Source organism: Mustela nigripes, chromosome 12, assembly GCF_022355385.1.
Source record: "Mustela nigripes isolate SB6536 chromosome 12, MUSNIG.SB6536, whole genome shotgun sequence".
NCBI classification, from domain to species: domain Eukaryota; kingdom Metazoa; phylum Chordata; class Mammalia; order Carnivora; family Mustelidae; genus Mustela; species Mustela nigripes.
In genome coordinates, this window is record NC_081568.1 from 10923595 (window position 1) to 10951170 (window position 27576).

General features: G+C 42.4%; 2 pseudogenes; both read left to right on the forward strand.

Moving 5' to 3' along the window:
• Window positions 1–4709: 4709 nt before the first annotated feature.
• On the forward strand, window positions 4710–22910 carry LOC132028163 (protein canopy homolog 2-like; annotated as a pseudogene).
• On the forward strand, window positions 20940–21108 carry LOC132028890 (U2 spliceosomal RNA; annotated as a pseudogene).
• Window positions 22911–27576: the final 4666 nt, after the last annotated feature.

Consider the following 27576-nt stretch of genomic DNA (forward strand, 5'->3'; position numbering starts at 1 on the left):
GTTTACAGCAAATATTACTAAGCTCACTCTGCCTATAGCCTACTTCAGTGTGTTGAGTGATGAAAACGGAGGCAGTGGTCCTCCTGCTTACTTCCATGTAGAGATCTTTCTACAAAGTCAACCCACTTTCCAAGTCTCCCAACCAAGAAAAGCCTTCCTCTTTACCAGCATTTTCTTTTTGACCCACAGGGCCCTATTTCCTCTAGGAGCGGCTACTCGTGGTGATTCCTGGAGCATCCAAACCTGATCCTTAACTAGCTGGGAGACCCCAGAGCCCAGGAACTCCCCACTCCTAACTGTGCTCTTCACATCCTGCCTTCTCTTACCCCTTCCTCTCACTTCTCCGGCTGAAGGACCACACACACAGAAGAAGGGCAGCACATCCTTCCACACGAAGAGCACTCCAGCAAAGTGGTTTCTGGAAGGAAAGACACTCCACAGTAGCTAATTCCACTCATAGCAGGTGCTACAGTGAAGTCCACTATTCAGCGAGAGCTGCGCTCCACTCCACTGCCAAGAGACCGCACTTAAACTGAGAAGATCCCATCGATCTTCTTGTCCTAAAAGTACGTTCTGGAATCTGGTCTATTTTTGCTCCCATTTACTCATTCCCTTATCTGTCATTCTTTCCAGGCCAGTAAAAGATGTCCTCTTGGGGCACCTGGGTGGCTCAGTGGGTTAAAGCCTCCGCCTTCCGCCCAGGTCATGATCCCAGAGTCCTGGGATTGAGTCCTGCACTGGGCTCTCTGCTTGGCGGGGAGCCTGCCTCCCCATCTTTCTCTGCCTGCCTCTCTGCTTACTTGTGATTTCTGTCTCTCAAATAAATAAATAAAATCTTAAAAACAAAAAATCCCCTCTTTACCTTTTACTATATGTGGATTTTTCACCCAAATCGATCCAAAACCTGCTGGAGGGATCCACAACCATCTCTGCCCCCAACATTCCATGATCCACATTCTTAGTCTGTTTTCTGTAAACTAAACCTTGGGATCTGGTCAAAGGTCCTTCGTGGACCTGCACAAGGCCACAGATTCTATCTCCCCTCCCATCCCACAGTGGTCTTACTCTGAATCAGGATTACCTCTTACTCTGAATCAGGATTACCTCTCCTGTGGAATTCCAAGAGCTCCCTCTGGCCGCGGGGGCCGTGTAATTCAAGTAGCCACGTAATTTCACCCACAAGCTAAAATATACATGATGCCGCCATCCACTTTACCTATGGCACAGGAACAAAATTCAAAAATTCCCTTTTGCATCTCAATAAACCGGAGTACTTCAAGCTGGCTTCTCATTGAATCATGGGGGGAGTTTTAAACTACTGATGCCTGCCTTTACCCCAAAACTCTTGGCCTTGTCCCAAGGGGGGCCTGAGCCCTGGTATCCCTCAGGCAATTCTAACCCACAGACCAGTCTGAGAACACCACTCCGAAGGAAATCATTTTATGAATTGATCATGATTGAGGAGTATGACCAGGTTCTCACTTGAGGTAGGACCTTAACAGAGAAAGCCCCGGAGCATTAACTTGGAATATCACCAACTCTAGACCGCTTTTTTTCCCTTCTTCGTTACTGGCATGATGTCAACACTGGCCATTATCACTCGTTTCAGCTCTAAACTTCAGGCTAGTTTATGGAGCACAGCAGCACTGGCACAAAGTAGGCATTCATTCTACAAACAAGTGTTGGAGAATGGACGGATTTTCCACTCGGCCGCACCTTCCCAGGGTCTAGCTATGGCATCGTGATGATGTGGGCATCTCGAGCATTAACTCCTTCAGGCTCAGGAATAGACGCACCCAAGCATTAGCAAGCAGTACCTGTCCCCTCCCCCCCCAAGCTGAATCCTGGAGCCGTTGCCTCCCCCAGCTGCTAGAGAATTGTTTTCATATTGTATACCGTATTGTATGTGTGAAATGCGTTCACCAGCAAACATGTCTGGGCCTGATGAACAGAGGACACTGAGACCTGTTTGGCTGTTTTACCAGAGGATAACAAAACCCACACCCTTTAAGCTTTCAAAAGATATATGAGCGCAAAGGTTTTCTGTCTTGGTTTCTACCCACGCACTCCCAAGGGAACAGAGGTGGCCCCCACCTGCAGAGTTTCTCAGCAGGGGAAGGCACTGCGCCTCCCCCAGGGGCCTGCCCCTGCTCCCCCTCCCCCCCACAGTCTCTACCACGGAGAATCACTGTTTGGAGAAACCTAGCAATCTGAAATTTGATGAACAACAATACTCCCTCGCACAAGTGCGTACAGGGCAAAACATGAATGATACACGTCCTTGCAGATAGGAGAGAACTTTTTCCACTTTAAATCAGCCTTGCAAACAGGTGAATTTAAGTCAAGAGGACCATCACAAATCTTTCGAGTTTTCTTCTAAAAGTCAACAAAGCCAACCAGCAAAATTACATATTTCAGTTTCATTTTAAAGAAGGGAAGAAAACAGAATCCAAAAGTCTGGAGCTCATGCCCATTGTACACTTGTAAGTTTGTACTGAACACTGTGCATCTATGAGAAAAACAGAAAGAAGGCAGACTATCTGGGCCATATTTTTGTAAATGAGTGAATCCATACAGAATTACTTCAAGTTGTTTTCATGGAGAGCATTTGCGTTTATCATACAACAGAAAGGATGTATGGCTTCCTTTTCTAAACCAAGGAGCTTTTGGTACCTTTAGTTGTTATTTGTATGTATAATCTGGATAAAGTCAGTTATTATATTACAATACCCTAGTTATAAGATAGCATCATTGCAGTAATAGTTCCAGACCAAGGTTCTGGACATAGAGATTTATAGTTTTTATGTTAAGTAGTCTTGTAATCTTGGCCATTTATTATTTTAGGTCACAAAGTTATAATTTAATAAACTGTTATACCAGTGCACTATATAGAAAATGTGTGATTATTTACAAAATACACTGCAACCTTATTGAGATAATTCTATTAATCTTATTCGTCAGTGTGGAGAACAGAACAGCACCCAAAATATATAAATGAGGGGCACCTGGGTGGCTCAGTCATTAAGCGTCTGCCTTCGGCTCGGGTCATGATCTCAGGATCCTGGGATCAAGCCCCCCATCGGGCTCCCTGCTCGGCGGGAAGCCTGCTTCTCTCTCTCCCACTCCCCCTGCTTCTGTTCCCTCTCTTGCTGTGTCTCTCTCTGTCAAATAAATAAATAAAATTTAAAATATATATATTTATATATATATATAACTTCCCAAAACTTGCTTCCAAATAAAATAGTAGCTCGTGCCAAAGAATATAATTCCTTAAACCATATATAGTCAAGATATAAAATCACCAATTTTAATGTTTACAACTTGGTAGTAAGATACAGGAAAAGGAGGGGTGCCTGGTGGCTCAGTGGTTTAAAGCCTCTGCCTTCAGTTCCAGTCGTGATCCCAGGGTCCTGGGATCTAGGCCCACATCGAGCCCCGCATTGGGCTCTCTGCTCAGCAGGGAGCCTGCTACCCTTCCTCTCTCTCTGCCTGCCTCTGCTTATTTGTAATGGCTGTCTGTAAAATAAAATAAATAAAAGCTTTTTTAAAAAAAAAAAAGATACAGGAAAAGGAATCAGACATGTAAGAAGTTTAACTCATTCACTATATTAACTGAGCAAAAAATTAAGACTTATCAGTGCAGGCTCTGTGCTGGGGAAGTCTACTAAAACTGGAAAGCCCGTCACCGCTGTCCTCCAGGAGCTCCCAGTCTAGTGAGAGAAGGGGATGTGTAGACCAGTGTCACTTCCCTGCAGTGACAGGACAAGGGGGCTGGCAGATGCAGAAGCAAAGTGCTGCGAGGGCTTCTCAGAGGAGGCACTGCTGGTATTTGGTCTTAAAGAATGAGTGCAGGCACACAAGTTCCAGAGCTCAGCTGGAAGATGTGCACCTTGGCAAGGATGTACCAGAATGGGGGGCTGGGGAAGTGGGGGGCGGCTGGTGGCAGACAGCTGAACAATGCGGAGACCACATCCCTGCTGTCTGGTGGTAAAAGAGGAGGTTGCAAGGCTGGCCAGAACCATCTGGGCCCCTGGGGCTGCACAGCAGACACAGAGATCCTGCCCTCAGGAAGCTTGGGTTAATGTGGAGAACAGTCCTAGAGCAACCTCCACTTTCTCCCGACATCAACTGGCAGCGAAGAGGTTCCAAATTCCCCTCTGCATTTGCATAATAAAAACTGCTGAGCTAAGCCCTCTTTGCCAGGGAAGCTCATTCTTCAATGTGATTCCAAAGGCACAGCCTTGCATCTCTTACGGTCTGTGACCTCATTTCCAGGCCTACAGAAAAGGGGGGATGATTCCAAAGAGCCTAGAAGACTTGCCGCCCAGAATCGGCCTTAACTACCAACAATTACCAACAAAACCTCCCAGGTGTGAGAGAATGCAAAGTCACCAACGTGCCCTGAAGGTGTTTTTCCCCTCAGAGGAGCATCGGCCCCAAAGAAGTAGCCGGCATCCCTACAAGTAGTCAACATTGGGGCGGCAACCTGCACGAGAGCCGAAAGATACAGTCCCCTATTTTTTGTATTTGAAATGTCACCCTGGAGCACTATGAACTATCCATAAACTAGTAAACAAACCCGTTTCTCACAAATTCATGGGAACAAGACTTTGAATTGCTTTTAGGTACTCCCCTCCTCCCTGGGGCGCAAAATATGATCCTCCGAGACCCCCTTGCAAGCCGACGGACCACCGCTCCTTACCGATAAAATGCGGGTGACGCTCTGCTTCCAGAGCTGTCTCCGGCCGATCCGAAACATCACCGAGGTCTGTTCAGGGCACACAGGGGCCAGAGCTCTTCCTGAAGGATGCTCTAACTCCAGGATGCCTACTCCTCGTCCAACAGGCTTTCCAGAAATTCAGCCTCCCATTTCCACTCTGCATGTACCGCTCACCGTACGCACAGAATAAAAATTCCGAGCACACCTACACTAGTCAAGGTCTCCTTCTAGAGTCTCTCCCCTGGGGCCTCCCCTCGGTTCCAAAGCCCGTGTTGTTAGGGAGATACTGTTGACAGCTGTGCAGGTTGACTGTGACTCTCAGGTGTGTTTATAGGCCAATCAAAGCATCTTAACTGCTCGGTTACAACACTCCTGAGGTTCCTTTAATTCTAGACGCTGCCTAACAGTAAGCTTGGAGTCAATAGAGATATTTGAATAATTTCTTTGAACAGTGAGAAACTTTAAACCGTATCAAAATACAAGCAGAGAACGCCACTCTGAATAAATTGCTCAAGTCAAGAAATTCAGGAGTAGTTCGCCTCAACAACTTTGTGTGCACGATTAACTGCCAGCATTGTGACTAATTGTGACTAATTGTCAGATAGGCTAATTGTGACCCAAAGGAGCCATTTTTCTCTCCATAAAGATAGGAAGCCTCTTTCATATGCAAATAGCAAATGATGTCCATAAATTACTTTTGTTCACCCAGTTGCACATACAAATAAACCGAGGTAATTTATTCTGTGTGACTAAACATCTTGATCATCCTTACTAGGAGGACAAGGATGGGAGATCACAGCCGGCGTGATTTGAGAGATCCAGTATGGATGGTTTCTGTCATCAAGAAGAACACAAGGCAGGACACTTAAGGTTAGGCATGTCAAATCTAGGATTTAGACCCTGGAGTTCAAGTCTCGGGAACTCAGATCCCAAGGACAATCAGGAAATAGGGGACTCATCCTGCTAATACTCTGTTAACTAAACTTATAAGACTAACAGGAAAGCAAAGATGCTAATTTGGTTTTAAAACACCTACTGCTAATTAGGAGGCTGGTTTGGTACTTGAACTTGGGAGATTCACCTCGTCAACATCAACACCAGCCACTAGGGAGGAGCCTCCACATGTAGGGTTAACACAAGAGACAGCACTCAAGCCTGAAGAGTATTTGGTAAGCAAAAAACTAGAGCATAAGAAGGCAGAGTTTGTTATGGGACATTTTTAAAATCAACCTCTGGGTATTGGTGAGCATCTACTCCCTGTTCTACTCGTGAATGAAATGGTATCCAGACTACGAGTCATTCTCCTCTGCGTGGTGTTAGAAGGTCACCAGAAATAGCAGCATTTTCCCATCCCCCTTCCTCAGCATCTTAGTCCAAGAATCCTCAGTCAATGTGTGACCTCTGGACAGAGGTCGCTCTTCCTTATATGTCTGCTTACCTTACGTTAGGTACATTACATGGCACTTCCCTAATGGGATGTCAGGCTCCGTCCTCATGCCAGCAGCCCATTTACAACAGTAAACTCTCTTCGGGGAGAGTTACTTTCTGGAAAAATTTCCACACATGGCTGATGGCATTCATTTTGTGTTTGGCAGGCGTAACCAGGGCTCTCTCAAGGCTTCGTGGTAAACTGCAAAGTCTTCCAACCTCTGTGGCTGAATTCCAACCCCTCTTGGGCACGGCAGAGACAGGTGTCTTAAGGGCTTCCCTCCAATGAAGGAGGCTCCCTGAGAACTGTCATTAGCAGCACAAACCAGGCAAAGCACCAGCCTGAATCTCCATCTGACCATCTGCCCCTTCACTGCTGGCCTGAGATAAAATTGATTTCTGGAGAAGAGTTACCCAACATTACTTGGAGGGAGACTCCAGGGTTTCCGTATGAGTGGTTTCCACCAGGCAGCAGTGGACAAGACTCCTCCTACAGGACCTCCTAGGCCATGGTCTCTCCAGCCCTAGCTGGGTGAACAGGGCACTCCTCCAGGCTGAGAATACCAGCTATAAACAGATCTTAAATCAGATATGACGAGAAAATGAGAGTAGACAGTGGGCCTCACAGAGGCAAGAGACTTCATCCAGAAATCCAAATACCTTCAGGCAAGGTTTAAAGTTCCACTTTCAGGGTGCCTGGGTCTCAATCATGAAGCGGCTCCCTTCGGCTCGGGTCAGGATCTTAAGAGCCCTGAGATTGAGCCCCACAGGGGGCTCCCTGCTGGGTGGGGAGCCTGCTTCTCCCTCCCCCACTCTCCCTGCTTGTGTTCCCTCTCGCTGTGTCTCTCTCTGTCAAATACATAGATAAAATCTTTAAATAAATAAATAAAATAAAGTTCCACTTCCTTTCACTTATAAGATCATTCCACTCCACAGAGGTCTGTGGTGCTTTATACGGGGCCAGATAACTATACTTCACACGAAGCATCGTGCAGCTGATTAAAACACAATCAAACAGCAAAAAATTAATTGTGATGTGCATAATTATCTTATGGAACAAAGAGAAAGATAAAATGCTGCCAATTAAGCTTAAACACAACCTCAATTTTAAGATGCACTCTGAAATCACAGATATTAAAATGTGAAATATGTACATCTCAGAATCGATGAAAAACCCGTCAGTCCTGCCTTCGCTGAGGGAAGATAGTAAACAAACAACGCAATGATAAACCCATAATGATAAATAAGACATAATTATAGATTGTGAAACGTGCCTTAGAAAAAGTAAAGACGGTGCAAGCTTCGGCGGGATCTGTATTCTGAATTACGACCACGTTGTGCTTAAATTCCTGAACTCTCCATCCCTGAGTTATGGAGAGTCACCTACCGTGGGCTTTGCGGCTTTGTGTGTACAACCTATGCTATGTGGTGATGTAGGACAGTCCAAGCATTGAGGTCAGACAGACCTGGATTTAAGCCCCAGCTCTGTCCTCTTCCAGCAAGAGGACATCAAAGCTTTTGTTTCCCAAGCTGTAAAATAGGAAGTAAACCCACCTGCCCAAGAAACGTGTGATGATTTAATTCTACATAAACTGCCTGGATGCTCAAAGGCACCTCATGGATGAAAACTATAACTATACTCTTTAATTGCAAAAAGGCTAGAGCTACAGTTAGTGATAACATCAAGATAGGGGAGAAATTCACAAGGAATTGAACGTGACCCACAGCGCTGCTTGAAAAATTTGGTCTTGATTTCTGAGTCGCTCCTAAGACAGGAATGGATCCAAGTTTTATCAGTTACCATCTACGTATTTTTCTCAGATTTCCATCCCTAGGAATGTGTTACCAAGGTCAGCAGAACCAAATGCATTCATCAGTTTAACGGTCTTGTAAACAATGACAGGGGGTAACATATAAGAAGGACAGATGCGTTCAGTGGGATGAGAAGGTACCGTATTTTACCCATCCTGCGTTGCGCTCGTTATTGTATGGAAGCTGGGTGCATCTGATAGGCAGCCTTGTAGCTGCCGTTGATCGGCCACCATCATGATAGAGCTGTCATTACCAGAGTTTGTGCAAACTCGGCTGTCACTCTGGGTGGCGTGACGGGGCCACAGCAGCACTTCGATGCGAATAAACCACTGGAGACACATTTGAAGAAGGAATGCATGTCCTGGCTCTTTTCTGAAAATCTTCCACTGACACCTTCTGGGAAGATCAAGAAAACACCAGCATCCCAACTTACAGAATGAGTGACCATGGAGGGAAAGAATCCCAGAAGAGTTTTAGAAATTTCTTCGCCAATTCATTCCCCTTATTTTTGTGTGGATGCACAAGAGAGATCTGTGGTTTTTTGATCTGTGTTTAAGTAAGAGAACTTTTTTCAATTAAATTAAAATTCTAGAAAAGCAATGCATCCTAGTTTAATTGACAGTTGTTTTCCTATCTTACTGGTGAATGAAACAGTGATATGTCTTATATCTGATGTTGACTTAGATCAGATGAAAAACAATTTTATGCTACCTAGTGATCAAAGAAAACCTCTTGAAGGGGCACTTGGGTGGCTCTGCCGTTAAGCGTCTGCCTTCGGCTCAGGTCGTGATCGCAGGATCCTGGGATCCTGCCCCCCACTGCAGCGGGCCTGCTTCTCCCTCTCTCACTCCCCCTGCTTGTGCTCCCCATCTCGCTCTATCTTTCTGTGTCAAATAAATAAATAAAATTCTAAAAAAAAAATTTTTTAAAGGAAAGAAAAACTCTTGAGGAAGATAGGGTTTAAGTCAAGCTTGTGGAAGAGTGAAATTCAAACTGAAAGGCGCAGGGCCTAACATGTGGAAGATATCACGAACAAAGCATAGACGTCAGAACTCAAAAGAGAGCCTGTCCTGTGTTACAGAGGAAACATGACTGATTCATCTCTGACAGGTATGTGGAGGCTGAACCGTGGGTGTCAACCTCAGGGGGCTGGCCTGGCCCTAGCAGGCCTTAGGGAGTCACTGAAGAGTGTGTTGGTTAAAGCCCTATTTAGGAAGGTGACGGTAGAGCTGTATGTAGGAAGGACTGGGAAGGCAGAAGACTGAAGTCGGAACGCTGGGCATGAGGAAATTCAGGACTTAACAGAGGGGCAGAAGCAAGGGGTCACCCAAGCTCCTCAAAAAGCAAAAAACCCAGCTAAATAAAAAGAGGCAAGTCCTCCTGTCCCAGCCTTCATGTTGCTACCCCTGAGATATTTCTCAGAGAAATCCTGTCTGAAGAAGAAATGGGAAAAGACAAACGGAACTTGACAGTCGGTGATGGTTTGAAGACCCAGGTGTCAAAGATGGGTTCTACTTTGTCAAGCATGGGTGGACGGAAGAATCATAATAACTCTAACAGAAATGGGGAAATCTAGAGAAAGAACATTTTGGAGACTAGATGACTAAAAAAATATAACAAAGTTCTCATTCCTTACTTTTCTTATGGTTCTTTTCATCTTCAAAACATGAACCCTGTATCTGCAAGAGGAAACCATCAATACTTTTTTTTCTTGATTCTATCATAATTTAAAAATCACAGTAGATGAAAAAAACTCTTCATAAAAAGAAAATAAAAATATACTCATTTGATAATCATTTGAGCTGCCTCCTCCCAAAGATAAATGATCTTAAAAGTTTCAAAGGAAGTGGTCTGGGTTGTTGGTTTTGCCCCCTTTTTCATGGATTGAAATTGTACAGCAAAACCTAAGATGCATAGGTTTACTGAAAGCCTCATCTGCCAAAGTTCAAAAGAGAGGAAGGGAGGGAAAGATCCTAGAGGAGGATTCAGAAAGCTGACCCACTTAGAGTCGGGCATACGCTAAAAGGAACATCCCGGTTCTGGAGGCAGAGCCTGGAGGCGGGAGGCTCTGTGCTGAGTGTCCCTTCCTTACACAGCTCCATACAGAGCCTCTCAAGGAAAAGTGTAAGAATTAGGAACTTCCGGGACCAGAAGAGGGATATGCCAAAGGAAAGAGAATCTCGGGAACTTCCTTCTGCCTTTTCTTGTCTTTTCCTTGCTGACACTTCCACTTCACTCCTTAGGACTAGCGTTGTCCTGGCTTTGGGAAGCCACACTTCTGATTGCGACTCCCACATGGGCGACCCTGATAAACCAGCAGCCACACCAGCCGGAGTCTCCCCGTGAACAACAGGAGGTAGGTGGCCAGACGGTCTTGCAGGCTCCAGCCAGCTCCAAACAAAATGCATGGCCTAAGTGAGTGATCTCTGTCCCTGGGACCTCATGCACAGAGAACGCTTCAAGTTACTGGAATGTTATCTTCGTATGAATTCTTCATGTACAATCTTATAACAATGTCATATAAAACACCGGAAAAATTCTGATATCACCGGAATCGTATGAAATGAGTTTGATCACTTTAACACTGCAGTGCTAAGACATTTTGATAATATTGTTTTCCCCGTAGGAATTTTTTTCCGTTCTAGATATCCAAAACTTGAACAAATGATGCTCCCTGGGCCATGGTATTAGTTCCTTGTGTATAAATGCTACAGTGTTTTGAAAAAAATTCTTCTCCCAAACCTAAATGTAAGGCTCAGGAACTCTGAATGGACAGATGGAAATCAGGTTTTAGGCGCATATCATGGAGTTCCTTATCGTAAGACCTTCTAGCATCGGGGCTTTTGGGTTGGCTGCTTAGCATGATTATAATTATTCATATTGAGGCTTTCTAGACCATATTGCCTAGCTCAGTTACACCAGTCAGTCCTCATTTAGGACCAAAACTTCCGCATCATATCACATACAACTGAGAAAAATAACGCTTCCTTAATCAGGCTCTGTTTATGGTTATAATCTAAATGATAATCAACAGCTTGAGAATGAACCTTAATGACTTATTTTTTCAGAAATTCAGGGTCCAAGCAAATAGAAGACCAGTATTAATTACAGAGATGTGAAAAGAACCCTTACTAATGTGATAATTCTTGCTTTGGGAAAACAGTAGACGCATGATATTTACTGTTACGTTACCTTTCAGTTGCTATGGTTCAGCATAGGCGTCCGAAGGCATGAAGGCATCATCAGTTTTCCAAATATAAAACAACAAAAACTCCAACTCAGGGCCCCAGTTTTTTGGTTCTGATTTAGTATGTATTTAGGAGGAAACTGTATTTCATTACATAAGTCACTGCCCATACCCAGATCTGATCTCTAGCATCGAAGACATCTAGGAGCAATAAATAATACTGAGAAATTCTTCAACTCACATCCGCCTGCTCCTGCTGACTCCACCAACAGGCACATCCAATTCTGCAGGATTCCATGACTACAGCTGCAGAATTGAGGCCCTGGGGCCCAGGTCTCACTGGGGGGTCATTTTGAGGATATCTGCTATTTGTGCTTATTTTGGTTCAATAGGGAAAGAGAATGTAGAGAGTTAGGTTCACCAGCAAACATAAAAAACCTCATTTAATACTGCACTCAGTCCCTCTTTTGCTTTTCTCTTGTGCCAAAATATTGTAACATGGTAACCTCAAAATCCTGTTCCTTTTCTATAGAAATGTTTACGAGAAAAGTGAATGCAATGTCATTCAGTGTAAAATCAAGTCCTGATATTAGAAATTATTAGTTGATTGACTCTAGAGGCAACGAAGAATAACTCCGACCCGGGATCTCAACCATCCTCCTGTCGGAAGCATGTTAATAACTGCCATGCAGAGGAACTTCCCAACTTGTGATAGCTTTACTTGGCAAACCCATTTACTCTGATTTTTATCATAAATATAAACCCATGAAAATAACCAAGACATATTTATAAATATGCTAACCAAAGGTTAGCGGTCATGACCATACCAAGGAGTCTGGCAGTAACATGAGATGCACTGACTTGTAAGACAAAAAGCTTTGACTCCAAGAACGTGATCAAATACGGAAAATCCATGCAACTGAAACCAAGCAGTCATTTCTGGAAAGAATGTTTTGCCCCTCTTTGAAAAGCTTAAGAATGAACTTGGGGAGACACCAAAGGAAAATTTTCCAACCAGAGCCAAGAATATGATTTTATCACCTTGGAAAGAGAACAGTCGGCAGATCAGAGTTCCAACGGGAAACTGAGATGTTTTGTTTCTGGTCACCCCAGACCACCACTGCCAGCTCCTAGAGACCAGCAAAGGATCTGTCTTGTTGTAACTGGATCTGTGGGTCTCTATACTGTTTCATTCAGTGAAGGAAGAACAGTCCATTTATAACCTCACCCAGGAGCTAACAAATTAGTTACTCTGCTATCAACAAAGCAAAATGTATATTGCCAAGGAAAACAAAAATAACCCAACCTACTTACCTGTTACTATATTCTATACCTCATCATTCTTAAAGATCATGACATAATTTATAATAAAGATCATTACTACCTATAGATTTCACAAGGCAAATTTCAAACACTGGTGTTTCTTTCCACGTCAAAAATACTAAAATATCACTTCAGAGAATAAAAATAAAGTCTATTACTGCATATGTAAAGAATAAATTGGTTTTTATTGCTTGGTTTTATTGCTAACAAAACTCTGCAGACCAAACATTCTTTCAAAGTTTCTGTAAGGTTGAGCCTCAGTGTTTACTTCTTACCAAAACCAGCACAACTTTCCTGACAGCAGAGATAAAAGGACCCAATTAATATTAACGTATATATACATTTCTTATCATAAGTATATTTAACAATGCTTCATAATGCAACATCTAGTTTTTGCTTCTTAAAGAACTGCCAGATTCCTGATTTTCTATTATTAACTCTTCCACTGAAAACTGTCAACGTCAGATCTTGTACTTTCAAGTATCCAAATGAACTGGTAGAGTTAATTATATAAATCAATTTCCACAGATTGAAGTGAATTAGATTATCATGGGGACATAAATATACCAAGTATGAAAACACAAAGGCCAGGATAAGACAAGATTTTTTAAAACATAGCCCTTACCTGGTGATTTAGTATTTGACATGAAATTAATCTGAACAATTACTTTCTTGGGATTATTTTAACTTTCAAATATTATACCATCAAAAATGTGGGAAGTTTCCTGTTTCAAAAAGAACCAAAGGTAACAAAGAAAGACCCAAAGGATCAAATCTTGTGGTATAATTCCTTTTCTAGGTGGGAAGGATATTAATTCTATATTTTAGGTGTGATTTAAGAAGATGTATTAAGTATTTTAAGGAAATGTTTTAGTAGAGCTCATTAATTTTACCAAAGCCACCGCCATTATATTTATTGAGCTTCTCTGATATGCCCAGCACAACATTATTCAAATATAAGATACGAAGACTTTATAACCTAGCAAAAAACTTTATAACCTGACTCTATAACCTTAGTCAACAATAAAGTACTAAACTGTAAGGACCTATCAAGGCACATAAGAATCCAGGTGGTTATATAAAGCTCATGAGCCAACGCAATTAAAATATACCCTTAATATGCAACAAGATTTAAAACTTAAAACACTTTTCATAAAACTCAGTTTTGGAATTACTTTAAACCACTTTTAAAAATTTTGGACCAGGGCGCCTGGGAAGTTCAGTGGGTTAAGCCTCTGTCTTCAGCTCAGGTCATAATCTCAGACTCCTGGGATCAAGCCCAACACCGGGCTCTCTGCTCAGCCTGCTTCCCCCTCTCTCTCTCTGCCTGTCTCTCTGCCTACTTGTGATCTCTCTCACTCTCTCTCTGTCAAATAAATAAATAAAATCTTTAAAAAAACAAAACAAAACAAAAAAACCTTCAGACCAATAGCACACAAAAAAATAAAGGGAAAAATTAAAAAGCTGAAAAAAGTCTTTATATTTTCCTTTCATAATCTAAGAAAAAAAAGGGAAATATGTTCCTGAGGGAAGTGTCCTGAAAGTGAGCTACAGCAGGCCAGGAACAAAATGCTTCCTCTCTGATTTTTTACTTTTTTCCTTCCCCTTTCCCAAAGTAAACAGTGAACATTTGAATCTGCTGCAATAGAACATTCTAGAACAGTGTCTCCCTGTTCCCTGCGAACCACCCCACAGCACTGTATCACTGCTACTTCCCGCCAGCACGGACATCCCACCTTCTACTTCCTGGTCACCCTCCTTCTCCCAGAACCTCCCCATGGGCTTCAGTCCCTCTTCTTCCTTAAGGGAAAGCCTACAGGAAATTCATCTCCCAAGCAAATCTCACACAATCTCCTTCACATCATCACCAGTCTCTCTGCCATTCAGAGCATCAGTTTGAAACAAAGGAAGACCAAACCATCAACCCTGAGGCTAAGGCCAAGGGAGCCCAGCGTGATGGGGGCTGGGGGGGGGGGGGGGGGGGGCGGGGCGGGGGGGGGGGGGGGGGGGGGGGGGGGGGGGTGGTTCTCGGCTAAGCAGCGGAAGGAAGCAAACAGGAGTATCCCCTTGCCTATCACACAATAATAACAACTGGGGAAAAACAAAAGTTGAAGGGGTTAATTCACGGAGTGATCTAGAGCAATGGGAGAAAATCTATTGCTTCTCTAATCCAAGAAACACACAAAGCTCAAAACAGCAGTCTCCTCAGAGAAAATGTTAAGGTAATTACCACGGAAAGAACAATAGCTGAAGGCAATTTTTCTCCAAACTGTTATTCCCATTTGGGAATTACATTCCTCTCTCTCTCTTTAAAGAAAATTAATGAAATGGAAAACATTTTTTAAATCACAGCAGTTTGTTCTGTGGAAAGTTTTCCAAATGGTAAGCATTTGCCTTAGAGTTCATTTTTCCCTAATTAGTTCTATCCAGCTCTTGTACAGATTAAAGCTTGTGAACCTCAGTTCAAAACTCTTATTTAAATATTAAAATTTTATTACAATATACAGGAAAAGGTGAGACCTATATTTATTCTAATATACAGGGGAAGAAAGGTCCTTGCCAAGAGCCTGTGACATTGAAAAAAAAAAGCCTCAAGCTGCCTCCTGCCCTTCCCTGCAAACACCCACTGGGACAAGGACTCTACTGGTCATCCACTCCTGCCAAGGGGGTACAAGTGTCTCAGAACACACTTCCCTCCTTTTGTGCAGGACAAACTGCCATGCACGTGGCAAGAATCTATTCCCATGTCCTTTCCTCTGGGAAGTCTCAGAAGCTCCTTCTCTGAAATTCTACATCATTTTCATCCTGAATAATGACATTTTAGAAATAAAATTTGTACTAGGATTTTTTTCAACAAGACCTTTTAATAACTGGATTAGCACAGCATCTGACACATAATAGGTATAGATAGATAGATAGATATAGAGAAAGAGATAGAGATAGATATAGAGATATAAATATATCTCTATATCTATCTCTCTATATATCTATCTCACAAGGGATCATTTTTTAAATCACTTACTCTATAACAAACTAAAATAATATTTTTTAATCTTCTTGAAGGTTTCCTTTTTCACACCATTTTTGTTCTCATTTTTGGTGTCGGTTTTCTTTTTTAATGTGTTGGTAACAGGTAGTGATCGTGGAGTCTGGGGTGTGCTGAACAAGGAATCATTGGTGCGAGTGAAAGGCAAGTCCCACCCCTACCTACTGCACATGTCAGCTTGTCTGGTCTGTGCCAGTAGTTGAATAGAGGACGTACACTTGCTTGTTCTGAATTTCCATTTTCCTCTATTAGCCTAGACTGAAGCATGAGGGATACACCATGATCAACTTCCACATCTTTTTCTTGCATTGGAATAACAAGCGGGTGCTCTTCTTCATTATCATTTTACTGAGTGATTATCAGATGGGATAGAAGTGCAAACTGGAATTCTGTGAACTGAATTATTCATATGAATGAATTTCAGTATACAGAGCAGCCGCTTACCATCGCTCTTAGCGATCAGCTACGGTTGAGAAACATTCCCTTACAGGGGACTGTTGTTGCAATATTATTTGCAGTGTGGGATGTCAAAATGGCAAAGCTCTACTATTAATAATGGATCTCCAGATTCATGGAGGGAGCACTGAGCCTGCAATCAACAGGCTTAGGTTTATCTGGCTTTTCTCTTTCCTTTTTAAAAAGAAATCCTCAGAATTCCAGTTACAAGACTTGGAGCACGTCAATCTTATGCCCTATAAAATCTTACGTCTGGAGGTTAATAAAATGAGATTAATCCGGAGATACTACATGTTGAGTTCTTTCCTTTTTTCCTTTCAAACACAATACATTAAATGATGCCGGTCTCCTCTATGGAAGAGGGTTCTGGAAACAGCTTACTAGGGATGGAGGTTAGCTGCCATCCAGTGGTTGGAAACAGAACTCACTCGCCAGAAGAGTGAAGGAAGTTTCAAGCGGCCCGTGTCTCGTGACCAAAAGGCACCAGTAGCTTACATTTGCCATCCCATATTTACAAAAAAACAAGATGGGGAAATTGTCAAATGTTTTAAAGGGAAAGAAGCCAAAGTCTCCTCTTCTCTAATTCTAAAGCCATAAGAAACTTATCTCTACTCGTTTCCCTTTCAAAAATCCCCAATTTAGAAACTTCACCTACCTGTACAATATAAATGAAACTAAATGATGAAATAATTATAAAAGATAAAATAGACCCCCACTGCATGAAAGATGGCACATCAGAGAGACAAAAAAATTTTGTATCAATTTCTAAAGAAGAAAAACATGAAATACATCCATATAGTGATCCCAAGCCTGATAGTTTCATAGCAAATTCACTTCGAATGATTTTTATCATTTTCTGTTATGTAAAATGTTAATATCATTCTCTCACTTGCTCCTTAATTTACCCTAATATGAACAATCCTAATACTTTTAATAGTTTTAGATTTATTATTATTAGTTTTATTTTTAAAATTTGTTATTATTTTATATTGGAATATATAATGGAATATATTATTATTCCATTTACTGTGGAAAATATAAGAAAGTGAAAGTAAAATATAAGAAAGTGAAAATAAATATCAATAAAACCTGAAGACTATTAACATATATTCTGCCAGTCTGTTTTCTATGAGAAATGTCCCACGTCTCCAATTCTCTTATAAAAATTAATTCAAAAATATGTATCTATATGTATTTTTTAAAACTTTAAAAAAATTTTCAGTAAGTTATTAGAAAAAAGTATTCCCTAAAAATTATACCCTTTGGTTCTCATGAGAAATATATTTATCTTTGCCTACATGATAGGTGGAAAATGATAAGCCACTGTAACCTCATTGCTAATATAACTTGCAAATCTTTAGCAATAATAAGGCTGAACAAAATATTTATTAGACATTTGGTGAGGGGAGGGGCTGTATGTATGTGAATTTCCAGTTCTATCTCTTCCTATTTTTCTCCTGGTAATTTTCTTTCTGTTGATTTGTAATTGCTCTTTCTAAGACTGGATAAAGATACAGCACACGTACAGAAAATGAAGAGCAGCTTCACTGCTATCATATAAAGTAGAATTAAAGACTTGGACCAAGACAGACCCTTCATTTTTATAAAAGGTATAATCCGCTATGAGTATATAGCATCTATGTGTTAAAAAAAAAAAAAAAAGCTAACAAACAAAAAACAGTATTGACATAAAATAAGCAAAGCCTGTTAGAGGCAACATTAACAGAAAAACAATAATAAAAGCGTGTTCTAAACAATGTGTTAATAGAAATATATTGAAATTTACAGTCCCCAAATAATACTATTCCTCCATAGTGCCACAGATGGTTAACAAAACTAATTAGATCAAGGAAACCTTAATACATTGTAAAGAACAAAAGTCACACAAGTCACAATCTCTTACAATAATGTTATATATTGCAAATTAATCATGAAGGAATTCTACGTCCCTTGACTACTTTAAGAAAAATTTTGGAGCACTTGGCTGACTCAGCCAACAGAGCTTGCAACTCTTGATCTCAGGGCTGCAAGTTTGAGCATCACACTGGGTGTAGACATTACTTAAAAATCAAAAAATCTTTTTAAAAAACCAGTAGAAAAATCTCTTATAAATTACTACTGGATCCTTGCAGAACTCCAAACTGCAAATAACAGGCCATTTGGAATATAAATCCCACTAAAGACTCAAGAGGACTGATAAACATGAACATTAGAGGGACATATGTGGATTCACTTCCAGGGTTTTGAGAAAGGTAGGTAGAGAGTGTTGGGGAGGGGGCTAGTTAGGCTGAGTTGGCCAAACCACCCCTGAGGGGTTCTGACCCTTGAGGCTTTGAGTGCAAGTCTCTCAGGACCAGCTCAGCACCCAAGACGAGTCCTGGATCACCCCCAAGTGCGTGAGAGAAGGGACGGCACACAAAGACGGGTCCGGGGCAAAGAAGACAGGTGGGAACTGGAGGTGGCGCGACCATCTAAGATCTCCGTACCTGGTTCCCAGGACCTCCCTCTGGAATTCTAGATGTGTTCCATCAAGGTTCTTCATTACCCTCTCCAAGAAGTGCATCCCAGATCTAGACTCAAACTACATCTCACTTGAGTATGAGGCTCAGAGTAGAAGAGAAAACAAGCGCTCAGGTGAAAAATCACCATCAGAATAGTAAAGGGACTTGTCTGAAGCCTGAAGACAAAGTGTCTCCCTGTTCACACACAGCATTGTAAGTCCTCTCTTAAAGTTGCTTCTCTCATTCTTTCTACTAATCCTTGACTCTCAACTTTGCTTGCCATCTGACTCACAACATACCTCCACCAAGGAGGATGCCCTGATTGACACTGTCTCCTGACCCTGAGTGTTCCTCTACACAGAAGTCAATCCTCAAAAGCTTCTGCACAGCAAAGGAAACAGTCAAGAAAACAAAGAGGCAACCCACAGAAGTCAATCCTTAGAATTTTCACTATTTGTTTATATTAGTTATCTGTTTATGTATTTGTTTTGAATTCAAAGCAGGTACCAATCTACGGATACTTATATGTAAAAGAGAAGCATCAGAATTACTGTGTGTAAACTGAGTTTCAGAAGTCAGATTATATTTTCTCATTTATACTTCATAATTTTGGTTTTACACAGAAAAAAAATGACTAGAAGAAATCATAAAAAGTGTTTTCATCTCCTAGAAAACAATAAGCATCTAATAACACATTCAATATGTTCAGATTTTAATTTTAATATTGTAGAACTTTTTAAGGCTTTTTTTAAATTGTAAGAACAGAAGAGCATTTTTTAATTTTTTTAAAGATTTTATTTATTTATTTGACAGACAGAGATCACAAGCAGGCAGAGAGGAAGGCAGAGAGAGAGGGAGGAAGCAGGCTCCCCGCTAAGCAGAGAGCCTGATGCAGGGCTCGATCCCAGAACTCCGAGATCATGACCTGAGCCGAAGGCAGAGGCTTTAACCCACTGAGCCCCCCAGGTGCCCCCAGAAAAGCATTTTTTTTAAAGACTTTATTTATTTATTTGAGGAAAAGGGCACGTGCACAGGAAAGGGGTAGAAGGAGAGAATCTTGAAGCAGACTCCCTCCTGAGCTCGGAGCATGACGCCAGGCTGGTCCCATGACTCATGAGATCATGACCTGAGCCAAAACTAAGAGTCAGAACTCAATCGACTGAGCCACCCAGTTGCCCCAAGAATAGAAAAACACTTATAAACACAGGTATTAAAGAAAAACTGCTATGGATACCTGTTGGAAAGGGCAAAGCAGATGTTACTCAAGCTACTGCAGTACAGAAGAGAGACTTCTGTATAGAACGGGGCCTAACTCCAAATCCAGCCTGGGCAGCTGGGGATCTATAGCCAACAGGCAGGGTTCAGTGGGTAGAAAATTACTAAGAGGAACTTAATTAGAAATCAAGGGTAGGTACAGTGTCTCAGAAGGATTCTTGTAAAACATGGGCTTGGCAGGCCCAAGGACAAAGCAAGTCAATGAGAGGGCTCGGAAGCCTGATGAATGAGCATCTGGTCAAGGAAGGAGTGCCTGTCACAGGTATGGGAGTTTACGAATAAACAAGCAAATGAAAAACTGTCTCAGTAGTTGCTCAGCTGGACTCACAGCAAGAGACTCCTAGGGGTACATCCGTCTTCGGTGGTCAGGCTGTGGGAGCAGGGAACGCTCTCCACACCCAAGTGTTCTGCCATGTTGATGACTCAGCAACCTTCTCCCTCTCTTTGTTTCTAGTGCTCCTGTTACCACTTGGCTCCACCAGAACTCCTGGTTGGAAACAACTAGAATCAACTCTAGACAACTGGAGAGTAATCATAAAACACAATATATCATTTTTTTTAAAAAAGACCAATTCCTAAAAATAAATAAATTGAAAAAGAAGTGGCTCTATGTCTCAAGTCAGTGGCTTAACCACAAACAGAAGAATTTTTTTTTTTTTTTAGATTTTATTTATTTATTTGACACAGAGAGAAACAGCGAGGGAGGGAACACAAGCAGGGGGAGTGGGAGAGGAAGAAGCAGGCTCCCCGCTGAGCAGAGAGCCCCATCCAGAGCTCAATGCCAGCACCCTGGGATCACGACCTGAACAGAAGGGATCTGCTTAATGACTGAGCCACCCAGGTGCCTCAAACAGAAGAATTATTTTAAGCAACTCAAAATGCAATAAAGTTTTTTTCATATCTGAGATATATCCTAAAGACTGAAAAAAAAGGGCAAGTTGTTTTAAGCAATCATATTGTTGGTAATACTGGGATTATTATTTTTCATATGTAATGAATAATATATGTCCTACCATATAGTAGGATAAACAAAATAAGTAAGTTGGCTAATATCATTGGGAACTAGAATTTTCAGTATAAAATAAAAGGGATAAAAACATAAAAATCAAATAAATAAAAACTGATTAATTTTGAATTAAAAATACCATTATGAACTCATGAAGTATTTTTCTCTTTTAAAAAGTCTGCGGCATTGCTTCCCAGCCTTTTGGCTAAGATCAAGTGTAGAAGTCTGGGGCACATGATCTCAGGGTTTTGAGTTCAAGCCCCATATTGCATGTAGAGATTGGTTAAAAATAAAATATTTTTTAAAATATTTTCTATTTTCCTTGCTCTATCCAATGAAATGGAAATAAACTATGATCAGCTCAGTAGCAGTGAACACCCTTAAGCACCCAGATTACAGTGTCTAACTACATCTCCCATGAAATAGAACCAGAGCTCCTTAAGGAAGTCACTAATTCCTAGAGTAGGGCAGGAAATGTACAAGATGGTCATGACTCATCTCCATACCAGAAGGCAAGGAAGCAGTCAAAGACAAGTGGGATCATACCAAAGGACACAGGTGCCAACCTGAAGTGACTTTCATGGACCAAAGAGAAAATGTAAGCAATAAAAATAAAATGACTACAACAGATTTAAACAGAAAAATATATAAGATCCATGATTTCATGCTGATACTTAAAAAACAAAAACAAAAAATATTTTACTCACTTCTGGTGGTTGCAATGGGTACCAACCTATTTTAAAAACTGATAAAGGGGGAAAAAAATCATTGTTCCTGCTTTTCCAGAGCAAACTGCATTTCACAGCCATCAAACAATTTATGAGAGTTGTTTTTAGAGAAGAATTATTGTTTTATTTTTATTTTTTTTTTAAGTAGGCTATATGCCCAGCATGGAACCCAATGTGACCTCATCAGAGGTTGTGAGTTCCAGGAGCCCCTGGAGAAATCTTGTTTAATCCTTATGGCAAATTATCACTGAAACCAATTTAGTACTTTGTGGTTTATTTTTTTTTTTCAGTCTTTAAGATATATCTTAGATATGCACAAAAAATTTACTGCATTTTGAGTTGCTTAAAATAATTCTTCTGTTTATGGTTAAAACCAGTAACCTGAGACATAGTTAGAGCCACTTCTTTTTTCAATTTATTTCCCATTTTTAAGAACTGCTTTTTAAAAAACTGATACTATTTTTTTTTTTTAATGTTCAAACCAAAAAGGCATGGAGGGGCACTTGGGTGGCTCATTTGGTTGAATGGATGATCTCACCTCAGGTCATGATCTCGGCGTGGAGAGATGGAGCCCCACCTTGGGCTCTGTGCTGGGCCGGTGGAGCCTGCTTAGGGTTTTCTCTCCCTTGCCATCTGCCCCTCCCCTGCCACCCCTGCTGATGTGCACATTCTCTTCTTCTGAAAAAAAAAAGCATGGGGGGCATGGAATGAATACCAAGAATATTGAGAAATTATTACTGGATGGGTATAATACCATAAATAGTTTTTTTAACCTTTATTTACCAAAGTTACATACTCAAGGTGCTAGGGTTGGGAGCTAAAGTGAGTTTGGCATTTTCCAGTGTCTGGGCCACAATGGCAGCCCTAGGAGCAGAGGTGGGGCAACCCCATTAGGTTACAGATGAAAGGGATTGGAGTTGGCTGGCCCTGCTTCTAGGGGCCCCGCTGGGAGTAATGGAGGCTCGGAGGAACCAGGATCTACACTGTGGAGGCTGTAGGGCCCTGGTGGATGAACTAGAGTGGGTAACTGCCCAAGAAGACCTTTCAGATGGGCTCTTTCCAAATCAACCCAGATGATCACCATTCAGGGGTGGAGGTGCCCCATGCTCATGCAGAGGCCTGTCTCACAGAGCTGCTGACTGGATGCAGGAGCACGGCGGTCAGACTGACCCCTCCACCCACTGCAAGAACTATGTCCATGGAGTGCACCAAAATGGAGAATCCAATGAACTGGACCTGGAGGCTATCTGGACAGATTCAGACATGTGGGGCACTCTCAAATTTGCCAGTGAGAGTACTGTGGAGGAACAGGAGGGTGAACTCATTGAATTCTATTCCCAAGAGGCTGACGATGCGAAAGACAAACTTACTTGTAGCTGAACAGAAGTATGGGCTCATGCCCTGGACATATCCCTCGATGAGCTATGAACCACTGGGGCCACCCAGACTGACAGGCTTGACGGGTCACCCCCAGGAGGGAGAGAGTGAGGCAATACCTTGCTATTATGTTTTTACTGAAATGAACAGAGAAATTATGAAATCAAAAGTAAGAGGAAGGAAGGAAGGGAGGGAGGAGGCTACATATTGATGTATCTGTGGGTGGAAAATTGTAATGTTTGGTATTTACTTTAAAATCCTTCAGCCATGGGGCACCTGGGTGGCTCAGTCGGTTGGGCGTTCCATTCTGGATTTAGGCTCAGGTCGTGATCTCAGGGCCGTGGGACCAAGCCCCATGTCAAACCCCCCACTCAGCTTGGACTCTCTTCCTCTAAGATTCTCTCTCTCCCTCTTCCTCTGCCTCTCCCCTTACTCATTCTCTCTCTCTCTCTCTCACTTGCTCTCTCAAAATAAACAAAATAATTTTTTTTTTAAATCCTCCAGCCACAACAATGGAGAGGAATAAATAAAACCTTTCTCCAAAACCATCATAGAATGTGGTTAACTGTTGAGGTGGGTGATCAATAATACAGAGGTCTCATTAGATGATTCTACTTTCATGTATTCTTCAAATTTTCCATAATAAAAGCTAAGAATTTTTCAGGGGTTTATAGTGTTTGAAGCTACACACAGCCCAAGTAGGATAAGGTCTGAGAAGAGTGACAGCTTGGTGTGAGTACTATGAACTGAGCAGACACCACACTGTCTTGTTGCTCTGGGGCTCCAGGCTTTCTTCCCACTCCCAACCCCAAACCTGCTCCCTTGACACCCCGTCAGCATCTGCTCTAGTAATACTACAATGCCTCAAACACACTGGGGGTTCCAATCTTGCTGTTTCATGAAAAATGCCCTGTACCTTTTCCACTTGGTAAGTTCCTGTTCTTTGCTTCCAGCTTGCTTAGGACTCATCCACCTCCACAGTAAAGCTTTCCCGAAAGTCACTCCGGGTCTCCATCGCTACCTCCCTCCGTCCTGGCACAGAGCACAACACAGTGTAACCATGTGTTCCCATGGCTCGTCTCCTCTCCTGGAATGAGCCCTTTAAGTATTTACTGTTGTGGGATATTAATATTTTACAACCTATACACTAACGAAAACTGGAACCGGAAAGCAGAGGGACTGACCCCAGAGGCTCCAGAAAGAAGGCCTGCCCAAACCCTGATCTGAGCCTAGTGAAACGGACTTTGGGCTTCTGACTACAAAACAATGTGAAAATAAATTTGGGTTGTTTTCAGTCACCAAGTTTGTGCAATTGTTACAGCAGCAAGAGGAAACTAATAAGCAAGCAAGTCTTCAAGGGTGTTTGCTGGCATGTCATATTTTTTTTTATTTTATTTATTTATTTGATAGACAGAGATCACAAATAGGCAGAGAGGCACGCAGACAGAGAGAAGGAAGCAGGCTCCCTGCCGAGCAAAGAGCCGGATGCGGGGCTTGATCCCAGGACCCTGGGATCATGACCTGAGCCAAAGGCAGAGGCTTTAACCCACTGAGCCACCCAGGTGCCCCCAAGGCATGTCATATTTAAAATCAAACTCAACCGTTCAGGTTCCATGAGCAACGGTGCTCTCATGTGGTTGAGGACAGTTTGGGAGCTTTGGTATAAAGTATCTTCTCTGTGCTTCAGTGTCCTCCTTTGTAGAATGAGGCGGGGGGAGGGGAACACTAATTATAGCATCCAAACAAATCTTTTTAGAACATGGTTGGCCCAGAGCAATGCTGTATGTCTTACCCCAGCTTTCTCAGAGCCAGAGTCCTCAGGAGAACACAGTTTCTGCAAGAGCCCACGACCACAGGCTCACCCACCCAGAGGGCACCAGGCACCTTCCCACTGGGGCGCCAGTGCCACCACCGTTTCCCCACCACTTCTGAGCCCGCCTGGCCAGGAGGAGACACATGGATGGCCCAGAAGCCAAGGTAAGCTGGCTTTGGCAGGTAGGACGCTTGCAGGACATAGGACATCCCTATGGCAGGCTGCAGGGGGTTTTCCCAGGAGCTGGTGACCATCGGTGGAGTGGACCAACCCTCTGGAGTCCACAGGAGGGGGCAAATGGCAGGCATCCAAGAGGCAGAAGCGTAGGGACACAGAGGGTCTTGCTCACACACACACACACACACAAAGAGAGCAGATGGCAGCCCCTAGCTCTGTGCCAGGCAATAGTCCTTAAACTGCTGGAAAACTGAAGAAGTTCGAGGATTCCAAGGGAGGGGACATGATGGCCATAGCAACAATGGGGCCCTCGGGGATTCTGAGGCAGGGGTTACTTACATATGAAATGAAGGTACTCAGCCTTCCAGTAATTAGTATGGCTATACCTGCACGGGCTCTGGCTCGCTCATCTCCGCCTTACATAAAATTCTGGTTTGCTTACCGAAGTGGATATTGAAAACTGGCTCATTCAACACCCATGCCAATCCACTTCTAGTGTTTGTTTGCGGAATTTTTGTTGGGCTTTTCATATTTACTTTTTATTGAAATATATTTGACCTGTAATATTGAGTAAATTGAAGGTATATAACATGTTGATTTGATATGTCTATATATGGTAATGATTGCCATTATAACAAAATTTGCACCTCTATCACATTAGATGATAATCGTTTCTTTTTAGCCTTTGGGCTATTTTCAGTTTCTTAGCTAGTTTAGTGATTACAATACAGTATTTTTGTTGACTTTCACTATCCTGCGCCTTAGATCTCTAGGGCTTATTTACCACTCGTTGCAAGTCTGTACATTTTTTTTTAAGATTTTATTCATTTACTTGACAGAGATCACGAGTAGGCAGAGACGCAGGTAGAGAGAGAGAGGAGGAAGCAGGCTCCCTGCTAAGCAGAGAGCCCAACTCGGGGCTCGAACCCAGGACCCCAGGATCATGACCTGAGACGAAGGCAGAGGCTTTAACCCACTCAGCCACCCAGGCGCCCGGGGTCTGTACCTTTAAACAATGTCTGTCCCATGCCCCCAACCCCAATCCCTAGTAACCATTTCACTCTTCGTTTCTATGACTTTGAATTTTTTTTAGATCCCACATCCCACGAGTGATATCATACAGTATTTGTTTTTCTCTGTCTGACTCCTCATTTAGTACAATGTCTTCAAGGTCCATCCATGTTCTTGCAAATACCAGGACTTGCTTCTTTCTCAAGCTGAATAATATTCCATTGTATATCTATATATACCATATCTTCTTGCTTTTTGCATTGTAGTAACCTAAAAGCTAAAAACTGCATTTCACAGAACCACTCTGCAGCTCTCTTCCAGCCAGAGGTCCATATGTAATGCAGGTTCTTCCAATCAGACAAACTTGTGGGAGATCTTGGACAGACTAAGCTTCCGGGCAAGGTATGGTGTGGGACATCTCTTTTGCTAGTGCAAATTAAGGCCAAGGTAGTAGATTCTGGAGCCAGACTCAGGGTAGTGGCTTACTAATCAGGGAGAAGTCATTTCCCACAGTGGCCCAGGTCTATTGTATGATTTTAGAAGATCAGCCTAGGTTTGTTTCATTCAAAATTTCTAATGATTCAGTCTGGTAGTTGTTCCTCTAAAAGAGTCCATCACACTTCAAACAACTAAAATGAATACTGATACCTATAACTGAGAACAACAGCCAAGTAAACGGTACCAGAAGTAAACTCAGAGAATAGCTCCTCACAGGAACTGGAATCTGAGCTTGGCTTGTATCCAGTTGCCTCCAGACACTGGGACACTGACAGTCACAGCCCACGGGGGCAAATCAGTTGCTTAAGCTGTCATTTTTCATTGCCTGGAATGAAGTTGACATTGAACGCCCCTGGATTTAGAAGCCCCAAGGCCACCTGCAATTGCCAATTATGGGGAAGATGAAGAATGCAGATCTACCAGTAGTAGCCGCCAAGCAATGTGACAGTGCAAGGGGGAAGGAGAGTCCCAAACCTTTGGAAATCACTGAATCCAGCTCTGAGCTGGCCAAGCATGTGGTGTGACCACCAGTTGAATGGGGGAGCGTTGAGTTAGTGATAAATGATGTTTGAAACTGTATCTCTCACACAGTGACCCAGCAGATACATAAACTCATTCTGTGACCCAGTAGACAGGTGAACACATCCTGTGGTCACTTCCACAATGCCTAAGTGTATAATCACAAGAGATACCCTTGGCAAATGGCAGAATCCCACATTTTTCCAGGTATAGATTCTCCTGGAACAATCTCTTCCCGTGAAAACAGAAAGCAGGGCCACCATCAAAGATATAGCAGATGCAGGTGGCAATCCCTACCACAAGTCCTTTAAAATTGCCTCTTCTACTAGGACCTATCTCAAGACTGAAGAGCTCAGGGCTCTAGTCTTGCTACCATTGATATTCTGGGCTGGATAAGTCTTATGCTGTGGAATTTGTAGCAGCATCGGTGCCCTCTAGCCACTAGATGCCACTAGGACAGCCTCCCCACTTGTGACCATGTCTCCAAACATTGTCAGAGCAAAACTGCTCTTGGGAGAGAAGCACTGAGATGATGTGAAAGAAGCTTCATCAGGGATTGACTCCAATTAGAGCTGCTGTTCCAAATGGGATTTCTTGAACTAGAAAGAAACACCATTCTTGTGGAGCCTCTTTGGATTTGGAGGCAGTATGTCCCATATTGGGGTATACCGTTCCTGCCATGTACTCAATAGCGTCTAA